The following is a 17,001-nucleotide window of genomic DNA, read 5'->3' as shown; positions in this document are numbered from 1 at the left end:
TGTCTCTCTACCTGCTTGTGATCTCTCTCTCTCTCTCGATCTCTCTGTCAAATAAATAAATAAAATATTTAAAAAATAATAATTAGCTCATAATTATTTCTTAACGTATTTCTACTATATTCTCTTGACTTTAAGAATGATTGACAATCTGAGCCTAAAGTCATAGATAAAATGGGGGAACACTTCAGCATCATTTAGGTCAAATTATTGTCATAATAAATAGTGAGAATTAAAAAAAAAAGAAAATTTTATCAGTGTATGCTTTTGGACATAGAATGAAGTCTACAAAAATTTTTTAAGTTAAACTCTATGTTTACAGATCATTCAGAATTTTCAGTTCTGGAAATCAAGAAGGTACAAAAATGACTAGAAGTAAATTTCAAGCAATAGAAATACTTAAATTGTTTTTCTTTGTTTTATTTTTAAATGCAGAGTATATATTTTTTATTCTTCATAATGGGATTCCATATTGACCTGAAGTATCATTTTGAGTTTGAAGATATGATTCTTATCTTTATGTTTGAATATTTCCATTATGATGGATTGTAAATATCTGAAAGTAGGTTAAATTTGCGGTGATGCATTTGTCCTTAATTTTTCTAATGAGTCACAGCTAATTATGAATATTTTTATAGGTTAAAAGATCAAATGATTTTACACTTACATTTTTTATAAAGAGTTGCCATGAAATAAATATCATCCTGCCATGAATTACTTACTGTTAAATGTTGGGAAAGGTTGTCAAATAGTCCTGGGATTTTTTCCTCAATTTCATGTCCTGCAACATACATTTTTTTTTTTTTCCATTTAGAATGTGAGGTCTAAGTTTATGATGAGAAAAATATAATTTAAATATCTTACTAGGTCTCAATAATACATTATTAGAGCATGCTCTGATGTAATCAAATACTAGTTTTTTTTTTTTATGTTTTCCATTTTAGAATTTGCTTATGATTTAGAGTTCAATTAAAATCCACTAGACTAAAATCACAGTAAAATTTCTGTTACTTATACAAACAGGACATTTAGTAAATATATAAATGTCTCTTGTCTTTAAACAAATACTAATATGTTTCATACGCTGTTTAAACTTTTCATACTATCCTGTTTATGGCTTTTCAGTGGTTGTCTTAGAAAATACATGTTCTTTGGCCAGGTGACATTATTTTTTTATGATCTTTCATCTGCCAGTGCTTCGAACTTCTTATGTTCACTGATTAATTAGGATATGCAATAAATTTAAATCATTTTCTCTAACCATATCAGGGTAAGAAGATAACAAAGATGATAATGATGCCAATGAGAAGTCTTAAATCTCCAAGGACAGTTGGAAATCTTCCTACTCTCATCCACTTTGCACACTGTTGCTCAAATATATTTTTTTTTTTCCAAAATGGTCCTTATCCTTAAAAATCATCTATTTCGGAGCACCTGGCCAGCTCAGTAGATTAAAGCCTTTGGCTGAGGTCATGATCCCAGGGTCCTGGGATGGAGCCCCGCATCATGCTCTCTGCTCAGCAGGAAGCCTGCTTCCTCCTCTTTCTCTGCCTACTTCTCTGCCTACTTGAGATCTCTGTCTGTCAAACAAATAAACAAAATCTTTAAAAAAAAATCATCTACTTCTTACCGATGTATATAATCCTACTTCTACATTCCATGCTTTCTGATGTTCAACAATCCTTTATTGTCCAAACTCAATGACCTACCATGCTTAGAAAATTAGTCCATTTTTCTACATTTTAATCTCAGCCTTTCATTTAATGTTCTTTCCATTTTGTATAACAGGCTTCTTTCAAAATAAGCTCACATCTTAGAGAAAAACTTTCAGGCATAACTCATTTCAGTCAAGTCATTTATTTGACTAATTAAGACACTTTCACACTCAATCTCTCTATATCAATGTTTTCTTCTTTTTTTTCTTCCCTTCAGAACATTTGTTACATATTTTAAAAAATCATTTTAACCTTACTCAATTTTGTTGCACAAGACAGATTAAAAAAAAATCAATTGAATAAGGAAATAGGGGAAAGAGAAAAGAAAGAAACAACTAATAAATATAAACATTAATATTCTTATGTAATTCACTAATTTCACTAATGTAAAATGTGAAAATATAGAATTAGTGAAACTTGTATATTTATTTTACTAATATAAGTTTTAAGAATCCTGTAGTGCTTTCTCTCCAGGGATAGATAAAGGTAACTTGAGTAAAAGGACAAAAATAATTTTGCCAATTTTTAAACTCCTTCTGAAGTGACCTTCCAGTAAGTTTTTTTCTTGTTGTCTTAGAACAAATGTAACCTTCCCTATATGCTGGCAAATGATAACTGGTTGTATATGCCATAATTGTAGTTATTAACAGCAAAGGTTAACAGATTAAAAATAAAACTTGATTTCAAATACTGGTTCTGTGATCCAGGGTAAGTTATTTCTTCTATGAACACCTCTGCTTCCTTACTTCTAAAATTGAGTATTCTCTATCTCATGGTCTTACTTTCAGAAGATTATATGTGAAAAATGTATGTGAAGTGTTTGCTTTATATTTGACACCCAGAAGATAACCTCTATATATTAGCTAGTACTAGTATTTTTCTTCGAAGGAAGCTGTGTCTGTTGGAATAATTTGGAAACTGATTTCTCTATAAGAGAGGTGGATTTACTTCCTCCAGGGAAACCATAGGGAGGAGATATAGTTGGAAAGTTGTTTAAATCCATTACTCTCTTTGACTCTTTCAGTCAGGGCTGAAGAATGCGGGGAGAAATTAAACACCAACAAGAAAGTGAGAAGTGGTGTTCTTAGCTTGGGGAGAGCCTGAGTTTATACTAATCTGAAGGTGATACTATCTTTGCCCCCTTTGTCTCTCTAACTCCCTTATGTTTCTGAACTCAGACAATTTGTAGATCATAATCTATGGATTATATTTCCTTTTATGTGGAAAATGTTAGAATAATATTTTGTGTTTAAAAATGTAATTAATTGAGGGGTGCCTGGGTAGCTCAGTGGGTTAAGCCTCTGCTTTTGGCTCAGGTCATGATCTCAGGGTCTTGGAATTGAGTCCTGCATCAGGCTCTCTACTCAACAGGGAGCCTGCTCCCCACCCCCACCCCCCCGCCTCTCTGCCTACTTGTTATCTCTCTCTCTCTTTGTCAAATAAATAATATCTTTAAAAAATGTAATTAATTGAATTTTGCTCAATCTACTGCATGTCCATGGTGGCATAAGTAAAATATTTGTTGATGAGGTAACTAAGTGCTTGGGACAAATAAAATAACTGAAGAGTAATGACAGAAACAGAAGATTCTTGAAATAATTTGAAGAAGTAAAGAAATACAATATTTTTAAGATGTAAAATGTCTATCTAAAGTAGATGGGAATCCACCCAAAATTCATTTAATCACCAGTAGAATATCCATGATAAGTGATTCCAGGAAAGTGTAGAGTACAATTTTAAATTTAATGGCACACATGTGTAAAGTGAAAATAGAGAGTCATAGGATTAAAAACACACATTAGAAAAAACATTATTTGAGAATAATGATTTCATGTTTGTGTACTTCTACTCTGAGCCCAAATAGTATACCAACAATTACTACTTTTATTACAGCTTTAAATAAGTAAGCATCTTGATAAAATACAATAAAAATGTTAAAAGTTTATAATTTTCAATTTATTACACATTTACTAAATTTTATGTTCCATGTAGTGAAAATTTGTTTTTATAATGCTATATCCTTAGCACCTAGCAAAATGTGAATACATAGATTATAGTCAAATATTTGTTGAATGAATGAATAACTATTTCAATATAGGTAAAAAAAAAATCATGTAATAACCATGTTGACTCTAAGATAGAATGACATCTAAAATTAAATTAAATTAAATTAATTTAAATTGATTGTGTGCTTTTACTTCCAAGACTACTGATAATACAACCATTTCTGTCGTGGTACTCAGTGTGATACATAATGGCATCCATCTATCTATAGAAACCATCAAATTAATTTGGGATCTGCAAGATATAGGCAAATAAGATTTAATCTTCATATACCTATGGGGCTTTGAGAAAAAATATGTTATATATGTGTGTATGTGTATGTGTATATATATACACATTGCTGTGTTGCTTATTTATTTTAATTGAAAATCAATTTTGTCCAAAATCTAGTATTCTTAAATTAAATGCCATTTTTTCTTGGGTAAATTTTTAAAGATGTTGTAATGATATGAAAAAGCATTTTTTTTTTAGTCTAGGTGCTTGTTAGTTGTGAATAGATGAAATTATAAGATTACATCGAATTCTTTTTCAACATTGACATTTCAGTGTGACTATTATGAGATAACAAAAATGAAAATTATAGTCCCTTAAAAAAATCTTGATGAGGTACTATATTGAAAATCCATTTAAAATCACAAAGCAAAGAAAGTTTTAAAAGGTCTTTAACATTAATGAATTAGTTTTCATTTACATCCTTTAAATCTAATTTTATAAAAACATATGCTCATTAATTATTTAAAAGCTGGATTGGGCATAAACATTGTAAATCATTTTTATTAAAATTCTGGTATTGAGCTCTGTGAAGCATTTCAATCAACAAAACACGGATTAGTATGCTCTGAATTTTTAATTTCATTTCAGAAATACTTTTCTCACTAAGAGTTTATCACTTGTGAGTTTTTTTTTTTAATATTCTAGACATTGTTAATTTCTTGGATATCAACATTCCCACTGAGGAAGGAAAATGTATGATGTCAGTATTGGCACTCTGTTGAGCCAAATAACTCTCAGTTAAAATTTTGTTCTAAAACTATCTGTCACCATTTTCAGAATAAAACACAAACTATATGTATACTTTCACACCATATTTACTATATGTTCTGAAGTGTCATACAATTCATTATTTGTATTGCTACTTTGATAGTGTTCACTCTTTCTGTTTCTTAGCAGTCTGACTCTTAAAAAGTTTTGAAAAATACTATTTCTGGAAAGTGCATGAACTATCTATCAATAGGAAATATATATCTAAGATAAGAATAATTCTGAAGAAAAATAAAAAAATATATATATTGGCAATTTAGTGGCTGTAATTGAGCCCTTTGTCTCATTAACACGCTGAACTATTGCTTTACCTTCCAGTGTTAACTTGATCCTAATGATGAAAAAGCTGGTAGATTATTTCTCACAGTGACTTTAATTGTTTTTTTTTTTTCCTAATTGTAACTAGGAACTTCACTGAGTTTTATAACTTTTAATATAAAATTCCCAAAATGACTTAAATTCTTAATTGTACTTTGCCACAATTCTTGTCCTTTCAATTCAAGTTTGCCCTCAAATGTCTCTGTGTCTTTTGTGGTATTTTATTTTAAACGCAAACGAAAGCAAGAGGGAAAAAGTATAATTAGAATGTGTGCTGCCCATAAGATAGAGAACTTGAAATAATTAAACAGTAATGCCCATAAGTCGCTGCTATGCTAATACTACCAACAAGAAGTATTGAAAGTGTTAAACATGAAGTGCCATGGAATTGCTTACTATATTTTCATCTTTCTCTCCAAGTAAAAATAACATCTTGTAGAAGCCAAAATTAATTTAAAATGTCTTTCCCAAGGCCACAGAGTCTAGAGCAGCACTGTCCAGTAGAAATAGAATTCAAGCATATGTTAAGCTCTCTAGTAGTCACATTTAAAGAAAAAGAAGAAAGGTAAAAGGTAAATTAATTTTAATAATAGATTTTATTTAACCTAATTCATTGAACATGCTGTCATTTCAACATGTAATCAATACAACAATTATGGACAAGATATTTTACATTTTTATGCTAATTTTTAGAAATAAAGTCTTTTATCCTTAGAACGCATCCTAATTTGGAACAGCTACATATCAAGTGCTTGATAGCCACATCTGGCTAATGGTTGCATTAAGTCAAGAACTGTGAAGGGCCTGAAATGGTACACTACTTGCAAGCTAAATAGCTAACAACTGTGTGTGTGTGTGTGTGTGTGTGTGTATGTGTATTCAGTGGCAAGTTAAATACCCAGAACAGCAGATCTTCAGGAAGAGTATAGTACAATTTTAAATTGAATTGTGAGATTAGTCTATGTAAGTTTATACAATATGCATATATTTTATATTATATGCATTTATAAAATATGCATATAAACTTATATGGACATATCTCACATATATGAGGCAGGGGAGGGAGATAGAAAGAATGCTCTGGCAGGAGACACAGCTTTATGGATCAGACTAAAACACAGCTATTACTGGGCACCTGGATGGCTCAGTCAGTTAAGGGCCTGACTCTCGGTTTCTGCTGAGGTCATGATCTCAGGGTCATGAGATCGAGCTCTGTGTCGGGCTTGGCGCTCAGCAAAGAGTCTGCTGGAGATTCTCTTGCTCTCCCATTCCTTCCCCTCTCTTCCCTCTGGCCTTGTCGTGCTTGCTCTTTCTCTCATTCTCTCTTTCTGTAATAAATAAATAAATGAAATCTTAAAAAAAATAAAACATAGTTATTATTTACAGTTTGTGTAAGTTCCCAATTTTCCACAGGATTATATGAATGAAGACATCAGCTCCATGTATAGGGGGATTGATTTTCAAGAAAGTAAGCCCAGAATTGTGACAACTGAAATTCATATAAGATGATTATCATATTTGCAAGCTGTTTCCTCTGAGTGGGGTGATAAAAATGAAAAAGACAAGATACAGAGACTTTTACTTTGGAATTAAACATATATCATATTACATATGATATATATTTAACAATATAAATATAAATATAGATAGATAGATATATCCAGGGAGTGAAAGGGAAAATCTACAGTTTTACTACCATGGAATTTCAAATAGCTGTAGGGATAGAAGTCTCTGTATAACTTTAGAGTGATGCACTATCCCTAATTTCAATATATAATTGACACTCAATTAGGTTGCCAATGCCTTTTGCTCAGAAAGCCCAAACTATGCAGAAACTTTAACATATTCATGGAGAAATGTCTCTCAGTACTATTATATTGGACAGGACATATCTAAAATACAGTTGAGAAAAATAATATTGTTATGGACTGAATGTTTAAAATTCATATGTTGAGATCTTAACTGTCAGTGTGATGGTATTTGGAGATGGGTCTTTGAAAGTAATTGGAACATAGAGTTGGAGCACTCATGAATGGGATTAGTGACCTGTTAAAGAGAACCCAGAACATTCTCTCACTCTTTCTACTATATGAAGACATAAGGGCTCTCACCCTGATCTCAGACTCCTAGCCTCCAGATCTTTGAAAAATAAATTTCTGTTGTCTATAAGGCAACCAGTCTATGGTATTTTGTTACAGCAACTAAAAAGACTAAGATGGACGTAATTATGATAGTGTGTAAAGTCAGATACATATAACATATACAAAAGTCATTTTCAGACAGTAGAAAAGGAAAACTACATAAAGAATCTTCTTAAAGTTCAATTTGGACATTTGAAGATATAAAGACCAAGAGCTAGCTGAAAATAAGAGAAAGAGATTTGATACAGGAATGCAATATCTTAACACCAAATTTCTGGCTACAGGAACATATTGAAGCACTGGAAGAAAAATCTTGGGTAAAAAGAACATGCCCTGGGCGCCTGGGTGGCTCAGTGGGTTAAGCCTCTGCCTTCGGCTCAGGTCATGATCTCAGGGTCCTGGGATTGAGACCCGCATCAGGCTCTCTGCTCAGTGGGGAGCCTGCTTCCCCCTCTCTCTCTGCCTGCCTCTCTGCCTACCTGTGACCTCTCTCTCTCTCTCTCTCTCGCTCTCAAATAAATAAATAAAATCTTTAAAAAAATAAATAAAGGGTGACCGGGCGGCTCAGTAGGTTAAGCCTCTACCTTCGGCTCAGGTCATGATCTCAGGGTCCTGGGATTGAGACCCGCATCGGGCTCTCCGCTCAGTGGGGAGCCTGCTTCCCCCTCTCTCTCTGCCTGGCTCTCTGCCTACCTGTGACCTCTCTCTCTCTCTCTCTCTCTCAAATAAATAAATAAAATCTTTAAAAAAATAAATAAAGGGTGACCGGGCGGCTCAGTGGGTTAAACCTCTGCCTTCAGCTCAGGTCATGATCTCAGGGTCCTGGGATCGAGTCCTGCATCGGGCTCTCTGCTCGGCAGGGAGCCTGCTTCCTCCCCGCTCTCTCTCTGCGTGCCTCTCTGCCTACTTGTGATCTCTCTCTGTCAAATAAATAAATAAAATCTTTAAAATAAATAAGTAAGTAAGTAAATAAATAAAAATTTAAAAATAAAAAATTAAAAAGAAAAGAACATGCCCTAAACAACAAATAGTATTTGATTTTCTGCATTGCAATGGTACGAGTTACTAGTTACTCAAGAGAAAGAAGAGATGGACATCGAAACACCATTATATAATATAGTTGGATATGTAATCTTACATTTGTATGCAACACATTAAATAATTTTTCCATATTTTTCTCTCACACTTGCCTATTTTTCTTTAAATCCAGTTCTCATTTTGGGGCTATATAGCCATAAAAGGCAAGCTAATATATTCTTGTGCCTTCAATTAGATAGACCCTAAGTATTTGCACATTTGTTTCTTTTTTTTTTTTTTTTGAAGTATGCCGAGTACACGATGGAGCAAAATAGAGAAGAATAACTACCATTGGAGACAATCAGCCTCTCAGATATTGCTATGAGTTCAGCAAATAAAAAGTCCTATATCCATTATGATTAAAAGAAGTTTGATATAAATGTAAAATTTTTAGATATCTATCACATTTAATTGCTGAAAAATCCCTTATTAACACAAACACACAGACACATATTATGTATACTCTCTCAGATATGACTTCTGATAACATACTCTTCTCCATCTCATATCAATATATAGTGTTTCTGTGATGTTTTTAAAATAACTTTAAATGATACCTTAATCCTGTGTTGCCTTTTAAAGTTAATGTATATATTTCCACATGAACAAATACAGAATTATGATTTTTATTTAAAATACTTTTAGGATTTAGGGGATAAGATACACTATAACAATTTTAAAGTTAATCATTACAATTTGGAGATGGGGAAGCTTGTATAGCTTAAATTATTATTAGCAATTTTGGCTAAATAAAAAGTATCAGTGTTTGTTTATAGCAGATGAGAAGTAGGTGATAAACCTCACATGAAAGGTGTGATCACTAGGATCTCCAAAGAGTTGATGATCACTGGAACAACGAATCTTTACTCCAGAACATGATAACAAAGGCAATAGCAGCAACTGTTGAAAATGAGAGTCAGAAATAGCAGCACCACAGAAACTATGCATGCAAAATTCATATAGGAAAATTACAGCCTGGAGATGTATATTCAAGGATATCTGTCCTTAGAAATGGAAATATTGTTGGGCGAGTTTATGTTGATGAAGGATAGTTGAAAGAAAGGCAGGCAGGGACAAGGGGTCCCACCCTAAGAGGAAATCACCCTTAAAAGGATTTTACACTACCCTGGAAGGAGCCCTCCACCTTTTTCCACATGATAGATACATGACAAAAACCTGACAGAGTGACAGGAGCATTGAGGGTTTATCAGATTAAAAACGCCCAACAAGTCCATTAAAACTTCTAGACTTAGAAGCTCTGGTGGCAGCCATCTCGGGTCCCCTCCCTCTTTGGGAGCTTTGTATTCCATCATTCAATAAACTATTGCTCAGTAAACCTTGCTTTGCTGCCCATTACTCTGTCTGGTCCACATCTTCATTCTTTAAAGCAGCGTGACCAAGAACCACAGGCATCAAAGGAAAATAAATCCTGTTAACAGTGTGAATATACAGACAGACATATTTGCATGTAGTTCTGATACTTCAGTTGAATATTGAATATTGTTGGGCTAAAAATGGGTACTAATCATCAGAGAAGGAAAAATAATAAGAAGGTAAAAATGAAGCAAAATCCTAAAAATTTGTACAAAATGAAGAAGTAAAGCGTGGGAAGAAATGTATGACTCCAGCAGAGAAATCTACAAAGTGTTACTGATGGAAAGAAGGAGGACATGAACAAGAATCAGAAGAATCAATCAAGATGTCTATCCTCCCCCAAAATTTAGCTATAGATTTAATGTAATTTTAGTCAAAATTTCAGTTTTTCTTTTTTGTAAACATTTTATCCTCCTCCTTCTTTTTTTCTATCCTTTTTAAATTTTTTTATTGTGTTATATTAGTCACCATAAAATACATCATTAGTTTTTGATGCAGTGTTCTAAGATTCATTGTTGATGTACACTACCCAGTGCTCCATGCAATACGTGCCCTCCACAATACCCACCACCAGGCTCATCCATTCCACCGAACCCCTTCCCCTCTAAAACTCTGTTTGTTTCTCAGAGTCCACAGTCTCTCATGGTTCATCTCCCCTCTGACTTCCCCCAATTCACTTTTCCTTTCCTTCTCCTAATGTCCTCCTTGTTATTCCTTATGTTCCTTCTAAAACATATATAAAATCACAAAGCACCTTAAAGAAGATGCTTTCTGTTTTTGTAAATGAACAAAATTGGGAGATGCACCCTACCTGATTTCATGTTTTACAAAAAGCTATAATAAGATACTGTGGTACTGACATAAGTATAAAAAAATAAATATGTAGAAGAGAATGGAGAGTCCAAAAAGTGCCTTAAAACAAGTGGCATATAGATATAGGTATAGAGATAGATATACAGTCTTTTTTTTTAACCAATGTGCCAGAACATATAATGAGAAAAGGAGAGTCTTTTCAAAAATTATACTAGATAGGTTTACATAAAAAAATTGGCTCCTGCCTCACACTAAATTATTTGTCATCATGACCATAAATAAAAATGTAAATCCAAATTTTGTACAAGAAATATAGGAGATTATTTTTGTTATCATGATAAGACAAAGAGCTCTTAGCACACAAAATGCACTAGTAATGCAAAATTATGAATTAGATTAATCAAAATAAAGTCTATCCATTTTACAAAACGACCCCAGTATAAAAAGGAGGAGACAAGTCATCAATAAAAACAATTCACAAAATATATATTTGACAGAAGAAATATACAAAATGTAAAAAAAAAATCATAGAAATCAACAAAAAGTATCAACTATTCATTGGGTTCCTAGTGAATGTGGCCAGATGCAAATGAAATACTCTGTCTTCTGTGATTTCTTTAGGTGAAGAAATTCAGTTAATAATTTACCAAATAGATGTTGGACATCTAAAGAACTATAATAATAGTTATAACAATAAGCAAACATACATTTAGGACATATATTTGACATACAAAATTGCAAGCATATTAATCGTGTTATTTCATTTAATTTTTAAAGTAAGCATGATATTGGTTATAACATCCTACTCATTTTATAAATGATGAAACAGACACAGTAGCTTTCTTCAAATCAGGTCTATTATGTATGAGGAAATCAACTCGAAGAGGAGTAAGCTATGTTATCCTCTGATTTCTAATTATTTAGAGATTTTTAAATAAAGATCAATTTAGTTTTGTTTATTCAAAAAATTATCTGAACATCTACTCTTTTTCAGACACTAGGATAGCGAATTCAGTAGTGGCAAAATAGGAATGGGAGGTGAATGATAAATAATATGTAATTTCTACTTACAGGTCTTTTTTTTTTTTTTTTTTTAAGATCAGTTATTTATTTGACAGAGAGAGAGAAAGCAAGAGAGAGAGAACATGAGCAGGGGGAGGAACAGATGGAGAGGAGAATCAGACTCCCACTGAGTGTGGAGCTGGCTGGGTTCATGACCTGAGCTGAAGGTAGATGCTTAATCCACTGAGGCAACCAGGCATCCTTCTACTTTAAGTTTTTATTCACTACTGTTTTTAAACAATTATAGTCTATACTTAGAACTTCTTCACAGTACATTACCAGGAAGTTTCCTTATTAATGATAAAGATATTATGATTTCTAAATGATAGCACCCTAGGTCCACAAAGCACTATCTGAGTTTTTTTATAAATAACTGCTTTAAGTGGCAGCTGCTGAGCAGAAATTTAGTTCTACTGAGCTTTATTGTGTTTAATTAGGAAGGATTATGGAGGATGTTTTATATTCCATTTTGGCCTTAGGGTACGATGAGCATTAGCTAACGTAACAGATATTGCAAAGGATTTTCACATTGTGAGACATTTTGCAAAGCTTTGCATGAAGAATCATATTAATAAAAATAAAAGCTATTGAGTATATAATTCCCCATGTACCACTTCAAAAATTTATGCCAATGGGTTCATTTTTTATTTGGCAGACTATTGGGTTGGTCACATATTTTGTTTTTAGCAGGCATGTTTTGGAAATAATAAATAATAAGCTTTCCCCGAATAGAATAGCAACAAGGGGAGCTAGTCAATGTGGTCTTCTAAATTTAAATTTTTCTTATAACTTAGAAGTGAAGAAAAGAAAAATTTGTTTCCAAAAGGAAACATATTAAGGGAAAAGCATTTTTTCAATAGATTCCCAATGTGAACTAAGACAAAAACGTACATATGCTATATTCAAAAAAGCATATTGTCCAATACGTGATTGTTAAATACATTGGAAATTTATAATATTGATAAACAACACTGGACATGCTAATAAAATGAATACATGCCATTCAGATATGTTATTGCATTTTTATATGGTATACTTTTTAAAGTAATACTAATAATAATACTAATAGTAAATTTCAGAAAATATTTTTCCAGATGTCCAGATTCTGTCAAATTCAGCCTATCAAGAATCAATTAAGTAAGTGAACATAAATGAAGTAGTATTGACTGATAAATAGATATCACAGTGGCAAAACTTTTCATATTTTATGTAAGTGGGGCTCAGCATAGGCTCTTAGCTTTCTGTGTACATAGAATGAAAAGCACATGGAAAACACACTAAGAATAAAGAATATAAATATCAACAAGTGGGAAACTATCCTCAAAAAAAAAAGTTAAAAATAAAGAAAAATAGATAAACTTGAAGTGGTATTAAAGAAATTCTAAGTAGAAAAAACTTATGTTTAATGTGGGTGGGAGCCCTAAATTCTACTCTATACAGTTGTATACATGCATGCTTACAAATGCTAGTGAAAATGTGATTATGAGATGTGTTGAAGGAAAAATGGATGATATTTACATTTCTTAACTGCTAATATGAGATGGAATTCAATATATGTATTTCCTACATAATTTTAAATTTGTGTATGTCTAAGACAGAATTGCGTGGAGACAGGAATCTCTGGTCAGGATTTATATTTAGATAAGGAAAAGTTTGACTCCATAACAGATAGATAGCAACTCTCATTTAATATGTATAATATCCATTCAATAATCACTCTTTAAGTATATTGTTTAATGTTTAATGGATTTGCTAAGTTTATCCAATCATATAATCTGCACTACCTGATACAGAAGAGCTGCATCATGATAAAACATCCCCTCATGCCTTTTGCAGTAACCTCCCTAAGCCCTAACCCAAAACTACTGATCTGTGTTCAACCACGCTATTGTTGCCTTTTCTAAAATGTCCTCTAAGTGCAATCATACAGTATATAATTTTCTGTGTTCAACTTCATTCTTTCTTCAATGTTGTTTCATGTGTTAATGTTCCTTTTTTTTCCCCCCAAATCACTTAGTAGTACTCCATAGTAGTGATAGCCCACAATTTAGTTACCTATTGGTGGATATCTGGGTTGTTTCTAGTTAATATTACTACTAAGAATACTTGTGTACAAGACTTAAAGAGATATATTGTTTTTATTTCTCTGGCAATTCAAAGAAATGGAAGGTAGATGCCTTACAGTAGATAAACACTTAACTTTACCAATTACTGTGATAACTGTATTCTAAAAGTTGCTAAATGTAATTCCAGTCAGAAAAATAAAACAGCTCCACATCTTGTTCATAATCATGTGTATCAATTTTTTTTAATTTAGCTATTCAGTGAGTATGTAGAATTACTTTATTATGGCTTTAATTTACATTTCCATGGTGAGTAGTGATATTGACCTCTTTTCATGTGCTTATTAGTTATTTGTATATCTGCTTTTATAAACTTACTATTTAAGTTATTTTATCAGTTTTTTTAATATGGGGTTTGTTTTCTCAATGTGTATAAATGTTTATAATATATTCTGGATATAATTATCTTGCAAATTTAACTTTGTAAATATGAGTTCTCTGTCACTTGCATAGTCTCTTTTTTTTTGGATTTTGAGTAGAAAATTTTTAATGTTGATTACATCAATTTCATCTTTTTAAAATTTTGGTGTCTATACCTGAAAAACGTTTTCCAGATCCAATGTCACAAAGATTTCTGCTTCCTTTTAGAACCTTAGTAAACTCAGGTATATGATATTTTCTGTGATTTTTCTGTGGAAGAGTCATTGGCCTTATAAATGTAGGTTTAGTCCTAAACTAGGTACTTTGTTCCATTTATATCTGTTTACCTTTGTACCAGATAAGCCATGCTGCCTTTATTAGTGTAGCTTTATAGTAAGTTTTGAAGATAAGTAGTATAAGTCAATCTTATTCATTTTTGAAACTGTTTGACTATTCTAGATTCTTTACATTGCACATAAATTTAAAGAGAAGCTTGCTGACTTTTTCAAAAATACTGGCTAAGATTTGGTTGAATCTATAGACCATTTTGTGAGAACCGCCCTCTTAATAATACTGAGTCTTCCAATCCATTAAATCCATTGATATGCTGTGGCTCTTTAGATCTTGGGTTTCTCATAGAAATGCTTTATAATTTTTAGTTGAGTTTTTGAATTAAAAAAAAAAAAACTACTAATTTTGATTCTACTGTATATTTTATTCCAGTGCCTAATTGCTTACTAATAGTGTCTAGAAATATAAATTAGTATTATGTATTAAATATATATTTCAATCTTGTGAACTTGTTAAATTTACTTGTTAGTTCTGGTAGCTTTTTTGTATATTAGAGTTTTCTGCATAAATGATCATATGACCAGCAAATAAACTTATTTTTATTTTTTTTTAAGATTTATTTTTAATTTGAGAAAGAGAGAAAAAGAAAGACACCATGCATGTGGTGGGGAGGGGAGAGGAAGAGGAAGAGCGAGAATCCCAAGCGGACTACCTTCTGAGTGCAGAACATGACACAAGGCTCTATTGCACAACTTCAAGATCATGATCTGAGCCATTTATATAAAATCATGACTATGATTTTATATAAAATCAAGAGTTGGATGCTTAACCAACTAAGCCAACCAGGTGCCTCAATAAAAAGTTTTATATCATCCTTTTCAGTTATATGTCTTATTTATTTATTTATTGAATGCTTTATTGAACTGCTAGTGCAATTTTAGTTATAGTAAAGTTATAGTAAAAACAGACATCTTGGCTCCTCTTTATATTGAGGAAATGATAATATTTCACTGGAATATTATGTTATATATAGCTTTTCCATAGTTTTTTACTAATTATTATATAATTGTTTATATTTATATATTTATAAAATTTATTTTTATAATATAATGTAAATTTATGTTTATAAGATGTTGAATAATATATATTTCATAATTATATATAATATATATCTTGAATAACTATAATAGTTTATAAATATATTAAGCATAAAAATTATACTTACATATAATTATTATAATAATAATTTGAAGTTCTGCTATTAACTATTGACATTATCTTATTAACATACACATTTATAATTATTATGTCTTTCTGATGACTTTTGTATTAAAATGTATTATAATAAAGCGTTTCTCTTTATGTTGGGAAATACTTTTTTAAAAATATTTTATTTATTTGAGAGAGAGAGAACAAGTAGGGGGAGGGGCATAAGAAGAGGGAAAAGCAGACTCCCCACTGAGCAGGGAGCTCTATATGGGGCTTGATTTGGGGATCCTGGGATCATGACATGAGCTGAAGGCAGGCACTAAACAGACTGAGCCACCCAGGGATCCTTGGGAAATTTTTTTTTTTCTTTAGACGTAGTTTCATGGTATTAGTAAAGTTACTCCAGCCTTCTTACATTTAAAACTCACATATTTTTTCATCAGTTTTTTCTTCTCTGTGACTTACATTTGAAATAAGTCTTGCAGATAACAAAGAGTTAGAGCTTATTATTTTTATTGACTTATTGATATTTATTGATTCTGATAATCTCTGTATTTTAATCAGATTGCTTAATCCAATAATGTTTAGTGCAATTATGGCCACACTTGAGTTTGAATCTCATTTTTGTTTGTCTGTTTTCTACTTGTCTTATTTATTTATTTTTTTAATTTGTTGTTGCTTCTTAATGTTTCTTCCTCTTCCTTTCATCTTAATTATTGGAATACTTTTAGAAGTCTATTTTAATTCTTCCTATTGTCTTTTTGCTGTATGTTTTTAAAATGATAGTGAATGCTGTCATGATTACAGTATCCCTCCTTAACTTCACATACAAGTTTGTTATTAATATTGTACCACTTTATATAAAATAATTTGCAGACTAATAAGTTACCTCCCACCAAACTATAATTGTTATACAGATTGCATCTAAACTTGTAAATACTAAATAACTAAATAATACTAAAACTTCTGATTTAAAGATTATTTTGTTTTTAAAGAATTTAAGAAGATAAAAACAGAGGCAATAAATGGTCTTTTGCATTTACTTCAATATTTATTATTTCAGATGCACTTTATTGTTTTCTGAGGGTCATCATTTCCACCTCGTATGGTTTCTCTCCAGCCTGAAGAATTTCATGTAGTGGTATATAGAGAGTAAAGCTACTGGGGACAAATTCATCTAGGTTTAATTTATGTGAAATTGTCTTTATCTCTCCTTTATTTTGAAGGATGTTTATATAAGAATTCTGGGAAATTTTTTTTTTTTTTTGTTATTTAAAAGTATTGGTACACTCATGTCTTCAGTCTATGATTTCTGATAAGAATTGAACATTTATCAAAATACACACACATGACATAAGTGACATACTCATGTGTGTGTCATTTATGTCATTTTTCTATAGTTGTTTTCATGACTTG

Source organism: Martes martes (genome assembly GCF_963455335.1).
Source record: "Martes martes genome assembly, chromosome: 2".
NCBI lineage: Eukaryota > Metazoa > Chordata > Mammalia > Carnivora > Mustelidae > Martes > Martes martes.
Note: the sequence above shows the minus strand (reverse complement) of the source record.